Source organism: Dreissena polymorpha, chromosome 8, assembly GCF_020536995.1.
Source record: "Dreissena polymorpha isolate Duluth1 chromosome 8, UMN_Dpol_1.0, whole genome shotgun sequence".
In the NCBI taxonomy this organism is placed as follows: domain Eukaryota; kingdom Metazoa; phylum Mollusca; class Bivalvia; order Myida; family Dreissenidae; genus Dreissena; species Dreissena polymorpha.
The window spans coordinates 17,153,307-17,168,065 of record NC_068362.1 but is presented as its reverse complement, the minus strand read 5'-3'; the positions used below and the strand labels follow the sequence as shown (position 1 = coordinate 17,168,065).

The window sequence follows — 14,759 nt, the reverse complement described above, 5'->3', positions numbered from 1 at the left end:
AAAATGAGACGGTTTTTTCTCTCTCCTGAAAACTTGGCATTTTGAAGCTACGAGGTTTGAGAACGACAGCGACGATATACATGTGTGTTTATGTATCTCTAAATTTTCCCTATACGATTAACTGTTGTCATTATATCAATTTAATATATGCAACAATTGTAAAACATGGGACAAATTTAATTTCAGTTCATTATTTCTGTTTTTTCAACAAACAATTTGCATAAATAATAATACTTTTTTCAGTGCACCAACACTATTAACATATTAACATATAACATTTTATTAATTGCATAGAAAATCTGCATGCATGGCCTTACAGTCTTCGAAATTAGCTTTGAAAAGTTACATGCCAGGCGCTGCAGTCGGGCCTGTTACTTAAGAATTTTTACATGCCCAACATATTTTTTACATGCCCAAACTTTTTAACCACAAATATAACAAATCACAACATTTTAGCACTTTTAAACATGAATGTTCACAACATCCTGCATTTACCTGCTCTGGTGGAAAAATAGCGGCCTTTATGGAGTTGGTCCTGCTTTTGCTTTGAGTCATATAATCGTGATGTCATCAACAGTATCCATGGCAAGGGCAATGTGTGTAAAGATGTGTTTTGGCATGCAGTCCCATAAAAGAGTGAACCTCAAAACCCAAAATTTACCAGAAGAATAAAAAAACAGCTATTTTTTTCAAAACATGTTGGAAAACAAAATTCACAGGAATGCCCACAATGCCAGACAATGTACAGTCATTAAACAAGAGCGGGTCAGGAAATTGGATGCAGATGAAGAACAATTTCTCCGAAAAGAAAATGGTGACTGTGCTAAACACGACCTTATGGTGTGCAACAAGATTTTGAGAAATGGATTTTTGATGTACAGCAAGAAGTGCTCAAAAGGGAACAAACAAAACTCCTACACAATTCTCCTGGATTGCATTGACTGTCCAACAGCAATTGAAGTGATGCGATACATTATGCATGTACCAACACAGAAGGTGTATGCCGTTGGTCAGCTATTAAGGTAGAAAATGCGTAATGCGATCAGTAAACATCGGCCAATGTCGGAAACTTTCGGCAAGCCTCGGAATTAAATCGTGAACTATCGTGGGGAACCGAATGAAGTCATCTTCTTTTTTTTCCATCAGTATTTTTTAATAATAATATTAAATTATAGACTTGATTTAAGAAATTAGTTAAAATATTTGTTGAAACATTAATACATTCTAACTTAAAAATAAAAATAAAAGCTGCGCCATGAGCGCATGATACGCCCGTCGTTCGCCAATGAAGTAGTAAGGTAATAAATAACCCTTTGAATCATTTTTTTACTTCAGTTTATTTGTATTTGAATACATGGTTTATTTTATAAGTACATGAGCATGGAAATCACGAAATTTTGACGAACAAAGTCCCATAACTCTGGAACGACAATTCAGAATTCCGTCAAAAACGAAAGGGGATCAGGGTTTATCAATATTAAGATTGTGTTGAAATTTGAAAAAAATCCATCGAAGGATATTTGAGCTACAGTAGGACATTCAATGAAATCACGAAATTTTGACGAACAAAGTCCCATAACTCTGGAACGACAATTCAGAATTCCGTCAAAAACGAAAGGGGATCAGGGTTTATCAATATTAAGATTGTATTAAAATTTGAAGAAAATCTGTCAAAGGATATTTGACGTAGCGTACGACATTAACAGACGGACGGACGGACGGACGGACGGACGGACGGACGGACAGACGGACGCGGGGTATACCATAATACGTCCCGTCATAGACGGGCGTATAAAAAATCCATCGGGGGATATTTGAGCTACGGTAGGATACATGAACAACAATAACATTTAAGGTCACAGTGACCTTGACCTTAGAATGAATGACCTTGAAATGACCAGTGGTCATCTAAGTGTGCTTGCAAACCTTCATGTCAAGTTTGAAGACTCTATGTCCAAGCATACCAAAGTTATAACAATTTTAACATTTTAACATTTAAGGTCACAGTGACCTTGACCTTCAAATGAATGACATTGAAATGACCAGTGGTCATCTTCTTGTACTGGCCAATCTTTATTTCAAGTTTGAAGACTCTAGGTACAAGCATACCAAAGTTATAACATGAAATAAGAACTTTAACATTTTTACATTCAAGGTCACAGTGACCTTGACCTTCAAATGAATGACCTTGAAATGTCCAGGGGTTACTTACTAGTTCTGGCCAACCTTCATGTCAAGTTTCAAGACTCTAGGTCCAAGCATACCAAAGTTATAACAACTTTAACATTTTTACATTCAAGGTCACAGTGACCTTGACCTTCAAATGAATGACGTTGAAATGTCCAGTGGTTACTTACTAGTTCTGGCCAACCTTCATGTCAAGTTTCAAGACTCTAGGTCCAAGCATACCAAAGTTATAACAACTTTAACATTTTTATATAGCTACAGTAGGACATTCAATGAAATCACGAAATTTTGACGAACAAAGTCCCATAACTCTGGAACGACAATTCAGAATTCCGTCAAAAACGAAAGGGGATCAGGGTTTATCAATATTAAGATTGTGTTAAAATTTGAAGAAAATCTGTCAAAGGATATTTGACGTAGCGTACGACATTAACAGACGGACGGACGGACGGACGGACAGACGGACGGACAGACGGACGCGGGGTATACCATAATACGTCCCGTCATAGACGGGCGTATAATAACTGCATGCTGGGAAATTCCCGCATCAAGCATAGCCGACAATGAAATGTCAAGATGAAATACCGTGACAAATAGGGCATTTTTCAACGCGTTTATGACAAACATTCACCCAAAAAAGATTAGCAAATCAAAATAGAACACAATAACTGTAATACTAGTTTATGTTTGGGTGATGAGTGTTCTTTAGATGGTTGTACTTCAACAATTCACAAGCAAAAACAATATGGTAAATGTGTACACAATGGGTGGAGAAACGGAAGAAGATTGATTGAGCTTGAAGTTATATTGTCAAATCCCCAGTACTGCCAGAATTGTAAAATTGGCCCAGTGCCATTGACCTTGTATAATTTAATTGGTGAATTACAAAAAGGACTTAGTGGTTACTTGTATGTGGTGTGTCAAAATCCGGAGTGTGGTCACATCAACCGAGCAGCAAATGGGAAAGTTCACCACATATAACAAGAAGGCTTGAAAGGCACAAAGTCGCTCACCTGAGATCAAAGGAGCTGACCTGTTCTGTGCAGCCCAAGATGTCATTAGAACAAATGTTCTAACCAACTTTCATGACTAGTGAACACTCTGGCAGCCACGATTTTCAACATTGACCAGAACCATTTTCATACACATCCAAGATATCATTTAAACAAATATTCTGACAAAGTTTCATGAAGCCATATAAGGAAAAATGCCCCACCCCCTGGTGGCCATGTTTTTCAAGCAACCAGAACTATTTTCAAACTCATCCAAGATATCATTGGGGTGAATGTTCGGACCAAGTTTCCTGAAGATCGGACAATAAATGTGGCCTCTAGAGTGTTAACAAGATTTTACAATAGCCATATATAGCCATATAAGGAAAAATGCCCCGCCCTTTGGCAGCCATGTTTTTCAAGCAAACGTGACCATTTTCAAACTCATCCAAGATATCATTGAGACCAATCTTCTGACCAAATTTCATGAAGATTGTACAATAAATGTGGTCTCTAGAGTGTTAACAAGGCAAATGTTGACGCCGCACACCTGACAAAAGGCGAACACAAAAGCTCAACATTAGCACATTGTGCTCAGGTGAGCTAAAAACCAATGTAGCATTTTCAAAATCAAATGTGACATTTAATGAGAACATTAATTTCAAAGCAACTTTATTTTGGTGTAACATTTTCTTGAAGCATTGAACAACTAACTAACACATACTATCCGTGACCTTACAAATCAACAATACAGTATTATTGAGTATTGGTATTGCCTTATTGGAAATGTTTTTCGGAGTTCAAATTAATATTGAATATTAATATAATTATTGGAAATGATTAACATTTTGTAGTGTTAAAATGTCTGGATTTAAAACTCTATTCACTTATACTCTGAATGTGTTCAACTTCGACATATTTGCAAAGGCAGCATTGCTAGCATGTGGCACAAATCTGGAAGAAAGAGCTTTTGCATCCAAGTGTTGCAATTAAAATTGGATACGATTTGGCAAGAATATCAGCCGCTAAACTTGCTTTAAGTTTGAAGAATAGAGATAAACAGAACCGAAAGGAGGCAAAAAGATTCTCATACTTGATTGAACAAGAGATGTGTTTGTCAGAAACACAATGTCCCCTATTGCGCCGCTTTGAAGCCATATATTTGACCTTTGACTTTGAAGAATGACCTTGACCTTTCATCACTCAAAATGTGCAGCTTCATGAGAAACACATGCATGCCAAATATCAAGTTGCTATCTTCAATATTGCAAAAGGTATGGGCAATGTTATAGTTTTCGGACGGACGCACAGACTGACGGACCTACGGACAGTTCAATTGCTATATGCAACCCTACCGGGGGCATAAAAAGAATGGAAAGTAAAAGTACGGAAGCAAGAAAGAATGACTTTGGAAGAAAGACGATTAAACAGAGAAAACTGACTTACCAGATCCTGAGGACATTGCCAAGATTACGAGCTATCTTGTAAATGAATGGAAAATCGTTGACCTACACAAGCCAGAACCAGCTACCTTCCGAAAGGTGGCTGTGTTGACAGAGGTCCGCTTATTGCTATACAACAGACATCGGCCTGACGAACTGGAAGCTTTGACGTAAGTGTACCGATTAATCTTTATGTATAGTTATTCTTGGTATATGTTAATTGTTAGTGAAATAACTTTGTTTCAATTTCTTGGATAATAACAATCCTTTGGCATTTGATAAATATAGACAAACAACTAATCAGACAGTGTGTTGCGTGCAAGACCCAGGTTCCAAGGTCAAGATAACTTTTAGAGGTCAAAAATTGGGATGAAATGTTGTGTCCGTACCATAACTTTTCCATGCATTACGGAATTTGCACATAACTTGCACAAGTGTTTACCATTATCTGCCAGTGTGTCGCGTGAAAAAAAGTTTCAATTGAGTATTTACTATTTTTATTTGGGTATTTACTCATATGTGCTGGCCATCTGCTTCTCTGTATAGGTGTGTTTTGTACTTTTAAATTGTTGTTTATTAATGTGAAATTAAATCTGACTAGACTTTCCTCAAATGATCTTTGTGACAATGGATCACTAGATTTTAAAATAACCATTCTTCGAACATGTGCACAACTGATGAATACGCTTTTAAAATGCACTTACTTTTTTTTTCCTAAAAATTTTTGGCTGCATAATGCTTTCAATTCAATGTTGTAACATCCGGTTTCGCATATATGCAGATCTTTTAAAGAGCCACATTTCAGCTGAGGCTGAAACTTGCATTTCTGATTGTCTGACAATTCTGGGACAAGTCCAGTACCACATCTCTGTTCGTAGACGTTATATGATACGTCCTTGTCTCAAGAAAAAATATTGGGGCCTGTGTCAGGTGTCAATGCCTATCACAACTAAATTATTCCGGGATGATATAACAAAGGAAATCAAAAATTGTGATTCCCAATTTTCTATTGGTAATGACAGTTACTTACCCCCTAACCGTGGGCATTACTTTGGCAGGGGTCGTGGTCGATATACAATGCGGCAACCGGTTGGCCACCGTTACCAGCTATATCAGAATCAGATGCCATATCAGATGCCACATCCCCAGAGGAGGGCCAACATGAGGCCGTTCAAGAGCAGACCTCCTAGGAGGCCTGCAGCTACAAGTACAATGCCGGCCCCAAACGGGGTGGAATAGATGGATTAAAAGTAAGTTTAGTTGGAAATTAAACAGATTATTTAAATGTTTGGCAGCAATTTACAAATGATGCTTGGATTCTTAATGCAGTGATTTGTTATAAAATTGATTTTCCACAAGAACCACATCAGGCTTCTATTCCATAATAGATACCATTTCCTGCTGATAAATGGAAGATTGTTAATGATGAGGTTTTGGAATTGTTGAATAAAGGTGCAAATGTTGAAACATTTCACGAAGAAGGTGAATTTCTATCAAATATTTGTCTAGTTCCTAAACCTAATGGAAAACAAAGGCCTGTAATTAATTTAATACACTTAAATCAATTTGTACAATACAACCATTTTAAACAAGAGACATTTTCTGAAGTTTTGGACAGCGTGTGCAAAGAAATGATTTCTTTACAAAGATAGATCTAAGAGATGTTCCGATTTGTGAAGAAGATACAAAATATTTAAAGTTTTCTTGGAATGGGAAATTATACAGATTTGTTTGCCTTCCTTTCGGTTTGTCGATTGCATGTTATTTGTTTACAAAAATCTTGAAACCAATTTTTGCTCGGTTTAGAGCTCAGAACATTCGTTGTTGTTATTACATTGATGATTCTATTAACATGAATCAAAATAAACTAATATGTTTAGAAAATACAAACGTTTTATTACAAACAATGACTTCTTTAGGTTTTTTCATTTATTGGGAAAAGTCAGTTCTTCAGGCTTTATGCTAATAATGACCCTCATGCTTCTCTAAAGCTTGGATGAGGAAACATTTTAGTCAAATGTTTTTCAAATAAGTCATACACCTTATGCAGAATTGCTTATTGTTGTTAAATGGACAGTCAACAGCGATTGAGGAAAAAAGAAAAGTTCTCAAATATCGCAATATGCCAGTCAAAAATATTGATTGCTAGTTAAGTTTTAAGCCACTAGTATTTTTTTGCAAGTAAAGAAATAGTTTTAAAAAGAATATTAATATTTCTAAATGCGCTCAACGTCGTCAATGCTTAACCGCAGGTCAATTTATAGGATGTCTGAATACCCGTATGCGGAAGCACGCCCATTATACTCGACGCGAAAAAAAAACTAGTTTCTTTTTGCCGACAGATGGAAATAACAATACGAAAGATTGTTTGAGCTGCCACGTTTTAAATCCCAAGAACTGGCCTTGTGTAGCTGACCAAAAATTACTTTTATATGGTAATGACAACATAAAGTTATTATTAGATCATTTCAAAGTGCCGTTGTTAAATGCGGGTTGTGATATAGATTTAGCGAAGTCGGAATGGAAGGATCTGAAAATTTACATTGGAAGAACAGAACAAAACCCATTAAACATCTTCCAATGAGTTAGCCAGGAAGACATTGGGAGGGGAGAGTACAAAAACATTATGCTTGTCATTCATTTGACCAGTTTATATCCACTCAGTAACGTGCCTTCTCAGTCATGAAACACACGAAGAATGACTGGAGGTGTTCCTTGCGTAGGGAACACATGGACCAGCTCATGCGGATAAAATTTGCTGGCAAGGGTGAAGAGTTCAATCCAAAGAGGGCAGTTTAGGTAATTGCAAAGTGGACAGAGAGCCAAAAGACCTGATGTTGGCCCTTATGGCCCAAGGAACTGATATCTTTGTATGATTGCAGAAATAAAATGTGTATGTTAAGTACATTTTGTTTTGCTTTAATAGTACTAAACTAATGTCCAAACTTGCGAGAATGTTTTTGAAATATTTGCGAGTTGGTATTAAAGCTGCTCGCAATGTTTTTGCAAGTAAAACAAGATGTGTTTGTGAAACACAATGTCCCCCTATATGATGTTTGACATTGTAGGATGACCTTGACCTTGTGAAGGATGACCTTGACCTTTCACCACTCAAAATGTGCAGCTCCATGAGATACACATGCATGCCAAATATCAAGTTGCTATCTTCAATATTGCAAAAGTATTCATAAAATAAGCGATTTGGGCCACATATATTTGACCTCTGACCTTGAAGGATGACCTTGACCTTTCACCACTCAAAATGAGCAGCTCCATGAGATGCACATGCATGCCAAATATCAAGTTGCTATCTTCAATATTGCAAAAGTATTCATAAAATGAGCGATTTTGGCCACATATAATTGACCTCTGACCTTGAAGGATGACCTTGACCTTGACCTTTCACCACTCAAAATGTGCAGCTCCATGAGATACACATGCATGCCAAATATCAAGTTGCTATCTTCAATATTGCAAAAGTATTCATAAAATGAGCGATTTTGGCCACATTTATTTGACCTCTGACCTTTAAGGATGACCTTGACCTTTCACCACTCAAAATGTGCAGCTTCATGAGATACACATGCATGCCAAATATGAAGTTGCTATCTTCAATATAGCAAAAGTTATTGCAAAATGTTAAAGTTGGCGCAAACAGACAGACCAACAGACCAACAGACAGGGCAAAAACAATATGTCCCCCACTACTATAGTGGGGGACATAAAAAAAGTTAAATTCTAGCCCTGAGTTGTATTGTAAGCTGTTCCTCAGCCACAATTAGCACTTGTCCAAACTGCCTTTTTGCTAAAGAACTGTGGAAACTCTTCACTTATTTCTAGCTATATCTGTACATGATTAATCCCAAAGCATGCACTCTCCTGTTGTTGTTTTTTCCAATTCCACCTGCTGGGTTTAGTTTTTCACTTAAGAGCGAATATGCAACAGCTATTGTAAGTGATTGTGTCAATTCATCATCACTTACGTTGTCCATCTTTACAGATGTGCTTGCTTTTAAATCCATGCAATGTAAAAAATCACATTAATGGAATACCCCTCGCATTAACACTTACGCGCCACGCTTGCGCCTATGCGGAATACCAGTCTTATGTTGTACAGTACCTGAAAATTGTCATGTACAAGAAATTGTTCTGTTCGCATATGCAGTGTGGAAGACGAGTGATTTTTCCAGTGATTTTACTGTTGGAAGTAAGGAAGTCACTTGCATTCCTGGCTGACACTTCTGTGAGGAAGGCAGCTGGAATTAGGAGCACCAACAAATTCATGTTTGCCAGTGCAGGTATGTAGCATCTTTGGTGTGTTTTTTAGCAAGACTGTTCGAAGAAGCATTTGTTTAGAAAGCCAAATAACTGGCTGCAATAATTGTTGGGTTATGTGACTTGGAATTTGAAGCAGTCTTTAAAATTTGCACTCTCCCATAAATTCTATGTATCTAACCCGTATGTATGTAATAACGGTTATTTGAAGAACGTTTTTTTAAGTAACTAAACATAACGTAACATGATTGCAAATCCATTATTTGCAAACAAATGTTGAAGCTTATTCTAAAAATAAAAAAATGTGTTTGGTCTACACTCTTACAATGCGCACCTGCTCATGCCACACCATCGTGCTTTCTTGTCGCCTGCATAGCATGGAAAACAATGTATATAGCCTGATATAGGGATTACTTTTTCCATCGGCGTTGTTAGCGTCACACTTCCGGTTTAAGTTTTGTGTGCAACTACATATAGGTGTATGTACTAAGTACTTAACTTATTAACATATTTCTCTGAAACTTATGTGTCTTCCTAATGATCTAGGCTACCCCCAGGCAAGGTTTGAAGCATCCAGGTGGAATATTACATCTTGAGTTATATGCCCTTAAAACCTAGCTATTTTTTCAGCTCCAATTGTCACCGAAAATGCCCCAACTCGATTTGTTTACTCCATGAGAGACTTTCTAAATGGTGTTAACAGTTATTTAACCTTTTTCTCTGCAAATTCTGGTATTTTCTGGCAGCCAACCTTTCTGTACGTTTAGATTATGTTACCAGCAGGTTAGCATTATATACAGGGGTGTTAAAAGCCAAGGGGTAAATATAACAGTCAGACGAATGAGAAGGAAAAGGTTACTGCAGACATTCAAGTATATATAAGTGAAATTGTTTTGTTTTTTTAATACCCACAACAAAAAAGACAGGTAAGGCAACTTCAAACCATTAATTTTTTAATGACAGCCTAATGGAAAAAAATTGCATTAAAACACAGAGTTATCCAATTCGAGCTGGCACTGCATTGGACATTGTGAAGTTTGAGGCAGACCTGAGGCTCCCAATACATAATTTATTAAAGCCACAAATCTGAGGAAAGACACCGCCACAATTTCACAGTTAAGTTCTGCCCTATAAATACATTTCAAAATAAGGTTTAGTTACTTTTGTTTATTAGTCATGATTTAAAACTCATTCCAGTGTTTATAACTGTATAATATTATAATAACAAGGGCTGTTTGTAAAACATGCATGCCCCCCATATGGGCTCTCCGTTGTAGTGACAGCCATTGTGTGAATATGTTTTTTGTCACTGTGACCTTGACCTTTGACCTAGTGACCTGAAAATCGATAGGGGTCATCTGCCAGTCATGATCAATGTACCTATGAAGTTTCATGATCCTAGCCATAAGCGTTCTTGAGTTATCATCCGGACACCATTTTACTATTTCAGGTCACCATGACCTTGACCTTTGACCTAGTGACCTGAAAATCAATAGGGGTCATCTGTGAGTCATGATCAATCTACCTATCAAGTTTCATGATCCTAGGAATAAGAGTTCTTCAGTTATCATCCGGAAACCATTTTACTATTTCTGGTCATCGTGACCTTGACCTTTGACCTAGTGACCTGAAAATCAATAGGGGTCATATGCGAGTCATGATCAATCTACCTATCAAGTTTCATGATCCTAGGCCTAAGCGTTATTGAGTTATCATCCGGAAACCATTTTACTATTTCGGGTCACTGTGACCTTGACCTTTGACCTAGTGACCTGAAAATCAATAGGGGTCATCTGTGAGTCATGATCAATCTACCTATCAAGTTTCATGATCCTAGGCCTAAGCGTTCTTGAGTTATCATCTGGAAACCATTTTACTATTTTGGGTCACTGTGACCTTGACCTTTGACCTAGTGACCTGAAAATCAATAGGGGTCATCTGCGAGTCATGATCAATCTACCTATCAAGTTTCATGATCCTAGGCCTAAGCGTTCTTGAGTTATCATCTGGAAACCATTTTACTATTTCATGTCACCGTGACCTTGACCTTTGACCTAGTGACCTCAAAATCTATAGGGGTCATCTGCAAGTCATGATCAATGTACCTATCAAGTTTCATGATCCTAGGCCCAAGCGTTCTTGAGTTATCGTCTGACAACCACCTGGTGGACGGACCGACAGACCGACCGACCAACAGACCGACATGAGCAAAGCAATATACCCCCTCTTCTTCGAAGGGGGGCATAATAAGTATAGTGCTCAATAAGAAATCGCTTCATTCAGGTTATGGGCCTGCAAGACCACGAATTAACGTGGTTAGCAAACCACCTCGGCCACACAGAGAAAGTTCATCTGACTCATACTTAATTAACGGCCAATTCCGTACTTATTGAAAGGATAGAAGTGGCAAAAATTTTAAAGAATTCAACAATGTCGGTAGATTCGCGGGAGTGAAACTTTCTAACATTAACCTGCAAGGTAGGAAATAAGGTTATGATTTCAAACATACCTAAAATTAGGATTAAACTTCTCTGGTTTTTAACCAGGTTTTCCAACGGAAAACTCTGGTTATTAGATTGGCAAATGTTGGCAGGCAGGCCTCAAAAATTTGTTTCGAGCGCAACTCTTCCTACATTTCTCAAGGAAGAGATGAATGAGAGAAGTATGTGACTGCTTTTGTACACAGGATAAAAAATAGCAAGTTAGCATCTATCTTGAAATTAAATCATCCTTTGACAAAGCAGCATGCAGGGGTTAGTTGACACTCATGTGACCATGTCTAGTTGTCTTTGAATTTAAAATATAGATGCACTTTGAAGATTGCCCAATGTGATGGTCCTCTGCTACTCAATCAGCAGATCTTGATGGAGAGGATGGAGGACATGAACCAAAGGGAGATGAACCAGAGGAAGACGAACTAGACGAGATTCGCGTTGAGGAGGAGGAGGATTCTCTGCCAATGAAAGGCGACAAAATAATATATAAACAGACCTCCCACCCCATATTTATTAATTGTTCATATAAGTGACAACCTACCATAATTATGATTTCTTGGCAAACCCCACCATACATAATAATACATTTTCTGCTGACCCCACCACACACAATAATAAAAATTTGGTGTACCGTTCTCCCGGGCCCTCCCATACACTTATTTCTGGAATTTCCCCCAACTATGTTATCTATTGTATAATGCAGTAATTTGATATTTTTTTCACATGCATGCCTTGGTTTCTATGTTGGAATATCTTTATGAAAGAAATACTGTTTTAACCTCATTTTGAGGGGGGGGGGATGCTTTTATATTACAAAAAATCTGTAATAATGTTGCCAATTACAATGTTAAATGATTCTGAAAATATAAATTGGAAAACAAGCCTTACAACTTATACAAATTTCCCTAAAGATTGTTTAGAAGTCCAAGAAGGCAACAATACATATGAAAATTTTATGAAGTTTGATACAATTAGAATTGAGGTAAAATCTGGAACTTTCTTCATTTTTTAAGGTTTTCTTTTTCAGTTGAAAGAACTGCAACAAAATCGTGAAAGTCCAAATCTCAGATTGGTAAGCATACTCAATAATTTCTGAAGTTGCTTTCAATGGATTGATAGATGCATGACTGTTAATCAAATCGTATTATCGTTGCTACAAGTAACAAATTATAAGTACTCCTCTATCATTCCAGTATAAAGAACTAAACTTACCAATAATAAGCTGTTGGGGTGTTCACTGTTTGTCAGCCACATTTTCATTCAAACAACATATCCAAAACCGTTTGACCAATTCTTTTTTTAAACGTCATAGCAATAATCCTTGCATGGTCTATGAAATATCTTCTAATAGCGTGTTTCATTAAGAGCTCTGGTTGTCATAGCAACCAGAATGGAAGAAAAGAACATATTATTGGAAACCACTGGCCCGATTTCAGAATAATTTCACACAAAAAATATATTTTCAAGTCAAGAAATAAAATAAAAAAAGAACAAGTAGTATCCAAATACTCTTTTTCATTCCATAAACAAGAGGGTCTGAAAGGCCCAAAGTCGCTCACCTCAGATAAAAAGAAATGACCTGTTCTTTGAAGCCCAAGATTTCAATGGAACAAATGTTCTAACCAAGTTTCATGAAGAATGAATAACATATGGCCCCCTGGCGGCCATGTTTTGTAACAGACCTGAACCATTTTTTAACTATTCCAAGATATGTCCAAATTTCATGAAGAATGGGCAAAAAATGTGTCTTCAAGACTGTTCACATGTTTTCACTATATACTGAAGCGTTTCACCCGTCATGCTGGCTATCAAATTAAAATGAAGTCAATAATTTTAATTATTATTTATTCATCACATACTGTGATGAGGAAAGCTACTGGAGCTCGTCTGAGCATAGCTTGAGGCACAAGAAAAATAAACAACAATGTGACTTAACTATTTTTATTCTTTCCAAACATTCATCATTTATACTTGAGCAATAATGCAAACAATACAAACAATTCATACAGAAATACAGTTAATAAACTTTCAAAAGTTAATCATAGTTAAAACAAGGTTTCGAAAAAAAAATATACACTTTCATGTCTAAACCTGGTCAACAGTTTGTGTTCAGTATGAGGCAAATGCCTGTATAAAGCACTAGGATAAACAAACATCCATGATCACTATAATTGAATTCACACACAAACTTCACTTTCACTAAACAAATAATAAAGAACTCATTTTTCATTGTATTATTACATAAGTCTAATGTAAGACACTTAAAGAAAACAAACAGTTTAAATCCATTTCTTCGGCTTCGATTAATCACTTATAACTTGCGTTAATCACAACACACTTAGTCACTTTAATTAAAAGACTAGCTGAGATTTGTCATTTAACCCATTACTACCTAATGCTGCAACACGACGCATTATTGCTCTACCACCTATTGACGCTTATCGACGCAATTATCAATCTACAGATGATGCCGCACATGGACGCATTTCTAGTTCCCACCTAAAGACGCACTGCGACGCACTCCAATTTAAATCGCCAATAACAAAATATAACATTAAATGACGTCATATTGGGATATACCTATCGAAAGTTTAAATTCTCCTTACCAATTTCCGGTAAAAAAAGCACATAGTTACTTTTTGAAGTAAAGCTAAAAATAGCGATCCAATCATGTAACCCTTGCGCGAGTTTTTCCTTGCACTTCCTATTCAAAACAACTAGCCAAGATGGATGAGGCGTTTCAAACAACTGATGTAAATAATTATAATTCTGACGATAGCGGGTCAGAATTTTCAGGTTTTGAGCCTGAGGACATTCGTTCTGACATTGAAGTTGCTTATGAATCTGAATCCAGTGAAAGTGAGTCGGATTCTGACGACGAACCGCTTACAGAATGAACGTCAAAATTTTCTCCCCTGGCGGTATGTACATGTATACGAAATTGACATTAATTGTCAGTTAGCATTTGACTTTTAATTGTAAAATTCAGTTTTACGTGGCAGTGATCGATTCTTGTATGTCTTATAGATACAGATTATATATATATTTATACATGCTGATGATTATTATGACGAAAAATAGCAGCAAACACATAGGGCATTGTCACCCATTTTTTTTTCAACAAAGACAAAATTGGTTTCATGTTTTGTTTATGTCACTCGATACTTACCTTGATAAACACACAGATTCCATATTTTATTTTTATTTATGAATGCATATATACTTTTCAAATACAAAGTAATAAATTAAATACACACAAATTCATTACACACATATATCCATACAATATAAAATGATGTACTAAAATAGCATGCAATTTATTACAGGATACATTTTATTGCAAACCACAATAAGTTTGCATTAGTGTG

The 14,759-nt window shown here is 36.6% G+C and overlaps 1 long non-coding RNA gene across 1 annotated transcript; it reads right to left on the bottom strand.

Moving 5' to 3' along the window:
• Nucleotides 1-1,318: 1,318 nt before the first annotated feature.
• On the bottom strand, nucleotides 1,319-2,710 carry LOC127840981 (uncharacterized). The gene is made up of 2 exons (XR_008030658.1): nucleotides 2,333-2,710; nucleotides 1,319-2,187 (listed from the first exon to the last, which is right to left on the bottom strand). It is a non-coding gene; the product is annotated as an uncharacterized LOC127840981 (long non-coding RNA).
• Nucleotides 2,711-14,759: the final 12,049 nt, after the last annotated feature.